The sequence below is a fragment of the Theobroma cacao genome, chromosome 3 (assembly GCF_000208745.1).
Source record: "Theobroma cacao cultivar B97-61/B2 chromosome 3, Criollo_cocoa_genome_V2, whole genome shotgun sequence".
Taxonomy (NCBI): domain Eukaryota; kingdom Viridiplantae; phylum Streptophyta; class Magnoliopsida; order Malvales; family Malvaceae; genus Theobroma; species Theobroma cacao.
The window spans coordinates 6,465,420-6,470,701 of NC_030852.1; positions in this window are offsets into that span (position 1 = coordinate 6,465,420).

The following is a 5,282-nucleotide window of genomic DNA, read 5'->3' on the forward strand; positions in this document are numbered from 1 at the left end:
GGCCTCTTATGGGTAATGGGAGAAAATGAATTTTTTTCTTGTTGTTTTGTTTCTAAATATGCTAAACTAACTAAAAACACTAACATAACTTAGAATCAAATCAATCCAACTTCATTCTCTCTCCATACCCATTTGGTCAGCCATGAATTCACCATGAAAACTTGAGTTCTAAGCATGGAAAATGAAAAAGAAAGCATGGGTAGTGCAAATCACAAGATAAAATCACAAAATTTTACCTTTATTAGCTTAATCCCTTGAAATCTCACACTTTTTCTTCAATTTTTCCACCTAGGTTTTGTTCTTTCTTTGTTCTTCTTCACTTCATGCTTTGGCCAGCTATAATGAAGAAAATTGGCTGATTTTTGTTGATTTTAAAGCTAAAAAAAATAAATGGATATTAACATGCCATGTGTCACCATTTCATTGACCTATTTTTATTTCTTAACTATTAAGCTTTCTCTCTCCACCATATAAATCCCTTCAATTATCCATGATAAAATTGGGTAAAATCCATGTGCTGGACAAGTGTCGGGTGTGTAAAATTACAATTTTGCCCTTAATGTGGCAAAATTACCATTTTACCCCTATGCTCCGAAAATACCAAGATTACAATTTTTTTCACTTATCAACCTCAAATTATACTCCAATGAGTCAAATGTGATCAATCTTGATCAAAAACTTCTTCCAATATTCCAATTTTATTCTCAGGTGGCAAAATTACCATTTTACCCCTAGATAGTGAAAATTTTGATTTGACTCCAAATTAATCCTCGAACTTCGAATCACCATTTTAAGTCATTCATAGTCTATAAAATTTTTAATTTCATCCTAAAATCTCTATTTGATCTAGTTCGAGGCTTAAATCAACTTTGTTGTTCCTCTAGGTACAATATCGACTTTTGTAAATTTTTCGGGACTCTCTTAGCATGCAAACATGCTATCCATCACATGTATGTCATGACAAGTATTTTATAAGGTCGGGCTTTACAGGAAAAATTTTTAGTGATAGTGCACCACAATGGCCGAAGTTTTCAAGAAGAATTGTGAGGGTTGTTAGGCTAAATTTTAGATTATTGGAATTGTATTTAGTGAATTGAAATATTAGAAATGAAATGGAGCAATTTGGTGCAAAATTGGACACAATTGTCATTTAATTGGGTAATAGGCCGAATTAGGTCAGCACCGCATTTAAGCGGTAGTCGGATAAGTTGCATATCACATCATGCATATACACTGAGTCTGAATTGATTTTATAATGGTCAAGCATTGATGTGGTGAATTATGTATTGTACATTGTGGATAGGTGGTGAGTAAATTACACTGGTAAAAGTACAGAGATTGTGCTTGGAGACTGGGATTAGGAGTACATCGACTCCTAGAACTATGAGTGAACTTATTATCGTCTTAATTATCTAGAGTAGTTTTATACAATTGTGTGATTTTATGAAAAATGGGTTTAAATGGAAAATTGCTATGTTTTAGGAGAAATTGTGATTTTATAAATTTTCTAGAAAATTGAATACTGGTTTTGAAAATAGAGTAATTAGAGACTGCCTGCTTGTGTTGTAAATTTATTGTTTTAAATTGAATGGCTTATGACAATAAATGAGCATGAATGGCTAAACTGATTTTGGTGTTAGAATTATTGTACTGTGTATTCAGCCTTGAGAGGCTAGGTTGCGATAAATTGCCATGTCATGCAGAAAAAGATTTTATAAATCAGGTGGTAAATAAAATAATCCATAGTCACTGCAGTGGTGGGGGTTTTTGTGGACTGCCTATGAAAGGGGCACGGTAACCCAATTATATATTTACCTCCGGGGGGAGATGTTAGATGAAGTATCTCTTGAGGTAACGATATGAGTGCACTTCACGTGGACCACCGCGTGAGAGTGAGACTCAGCTAATGCCAAGGCATGGCTAAAATTTCGGATGTAAAGACATTTAATAGCCTTGGCGGACTCGGTTGGGATAACTCTCGATCAAGGTATCCCTAATAACTGAGTATGAGAATAACTTTTGGCAAGAGCCAAGCTTTTCAGGAAATCATAAGCCTATTTGTTTATTTGGGTGAAATGAGTTGAAAGATAATGAAATTACAGTATGATGACTTATTTTAATTCGTCTCCATTTACTCGCCTTTAGATAGTTTAGATGGTGTCTGTTTACTCACTAGGATTTTATAATCTCACCACCCTCATTTCCTCTCATTTCAGGCTCAGGGAATTCCATAGTTAGCTGACTTTGATAAGGACCTTCATTTGGATTTAAATCGGCAAAAGCTGTAGGTTTTCAGCTTCCGATGCATTTTGGTTAGATGTGGGCCCACGTGTAGCTGTAAAAGTAATTTTATGCTTTGGTTATTTGCTTTATAGTATATATGAATATAATTAACTTTTACGCAATAAGAATTATTTACCGATAGCTTTATAAAAAATTATTTTACAAGAAAATAGTTTATTTTATTAAATATTTTTATTATATTCAAATGGTCAAATTTTTACTTCAAATGAACGTTTTAGATACTTAATTTGTTTTTAAATCACTAAATATATATTTTCTGCTTACCTACTACATTTTTAGCAAGTTTTGAGATTTTTGACGAAAAATTATGAAAATGCCCCTATGAGCTAGAGAACAATATGTTATGTTCTGATTTGGAAATGACTCGTAATCTTTCGAATTACGATATTTGATAACTATTGCTCACCGGGGAAGTGCGAAAGCTGATACGAAGCCTTGCGAGTTTTCGATCGGCATTCGGGTGAAAAATATCTGTCGAGGCTTCGCGACGGTTGTCACGAGCTCGATGAGAGTTCTGGGTCGTGACATATATATATATATAATATGATATAATATAAAATTATAAATATTAAAAATATAATGGTTATTTTAAGTTAATTTGATGATGGAATTTCATTTGAAAAGGTAAAAAGTTACCTCTTTCGGGATGAATTTCTTAGGTGCGAAATTCGAAGAGAATTTTCACCGAAACATCTAGATAAATCCAAATTCTATATTCCAATACCTATTAATTCAAATAATCATCTTAAACGTTCAAAGAAATAAATTTATATAACGTTATATCTAAATATAAATTGACATAGTTAGTTAATTAACTTAAACAATTATCGCTAATAAAAAATTTAAAAATTAAAAATTAATTAATTGTTTATTCAATAAGAAATGTATAGTTAAATAAAACATATTAACCCATAATATTAATTAAAAGTTATCGATTTAAATAGAATGTTTCTAAAAAAGATATATACAATAAAAAAATAAATAAGGTAGTAAATTACCCTAAACTATTGAATATATTATTTTATAAATTATAAATCAACTAAATTATATTTATAAACGCGCTCATATAGACGTCATCCATAATTTCATTTTGGCATAGCATATGATATATATTTTGTTAATGGGACGGGAACTCCGATGATGGGATTTCCTCGAAGGACTTGTAGAGATAAGTTCTTCTGAGAATATCCCTAGGTGAGGAAACTTCGAGACTTCACTAAAGCGTTGAGATGGTCTACGAACGATTTTCCGATACAAGGTTGTCATTCTCATTATTTAAAATTGGTAAATCATGACATCATTTTATAACTGCATCATGTGCACCAGTAAAACCAAATAAAAAGATTTAATATGGTAACATAATAAAGAATTAACTAAATAAACAAGGATTAGGGGAAAATAAGAATAAAATCAATAGTTTAGGTTATAATAGGATAACATATGATTAAGTAGTACTGTTCGTGGAACGGCCACCATGGGAGTGCTAATCATTATCCGTGCGTAACCGTACTCTCAAACCCAACTCTAAAAAATCATAGACCAGTTTATCATTCTTTCGACGGACCTAAAATTAATTTAGGACTTCGTCGATTAGAACCAAGTCAATAGGTGGCCAATCGCACCTAGATAAAAAAGATTGGTGGTGACTTTTAACATTTATTTTTCCACGTCTAGCAGTCGAGTTTCCGAACTCGCACGTTACGACACTTTGATTTGCAACAACCAAGCTTGATGAGAAGACTTTCTAAAAGCTTACCAGTGTTATTAGGACAAGAAATCCAGCTTTTCTTTGTCCTTAAGGTAATGATCAAATCATACCTTTAATATATTTTATTGTAAATCATCCAAAATTCAATAAAAGTGACCTTGGGAAGAGAGTCGATTCCTAGTTTCAATTCCGCTGCGTTTTTATGTTCATGTTTATTTTATTTTTGTTTCAACTATTGATATGATATAATTAAACCCATCTCCCAACAAAAGCTATTTCCTTATTGCCTTTTGATTTCATTTTTTTTTTTTGACTTCATTAGTGGTGTAGGAGCCACTAACTCCACTGATGGTGTAAAAGCCATTGACTCCACTGGTGGTGTAGGAGCCATTTCCTTACTCACTTTCAATTTTTTTTTTTACTTCACTGATGGTATAGGAGCCACTAACTCCACTAGTGGTGTAAGAGCCATTTCCTTACTTCTTTCGACAACATTGAGTTACACAAGTTTATAAACCTTTCAAAATCAAATTGAAGATGTAATGCTTCACATATCACTTTACATGTGTAAAAACATTGGTCAACGCTTGCATTATTCTCAACTTTATAATGAAATTTTATGTTATAATTTAATTTTATTTCAAAAGTGATTAATTTTTTTACTTCAAATCAAATCATTGACCTGATCCATGATTATCCTTCAGCCAACCTCAGGCAAAATCCTGAATCCGCCATTGCTTGAAGGTAAATTAAAAAAAAAATTGTAAAGAGCAAGTAGGTAATGATTTTACTTTCCTTTTTTATTGTTTCATATTTAATATTTTTATTTCATAATTTGTAGATCCAAATGAACAATAATCTCAAGATGAAGTTGAGAAAGCTATTAAGGTTGCAATGTGCCGTTACTCTTTTAGAAAACACCAAACAACGTCTTTGTCACGACCCGGAACCTCCCTCAGACCCATGACAATCGCCGCGACGTCCCGATTGACACTCATTATCCGGAATGCCAACCGGAACCCCGCAAGGCTTACATATCAGTTTTTTTCCTTTTCTGTGAGCAATTATTGTTAAATATCGAGTTTTTAGAGAATATATACTATTTTAGATCAAAAATAATCAAAATAAAATTTTCACCACACAGGGGTATTTTGGTCATTTTTTTCTCAAAAATTTCGAAACTGGCTAAAACGTAATATACAAGTACAAAACACATAATTCATATTCAAAATGAGTTTAAAAGTCTAAAATCTTCATTTAAAACGAAATT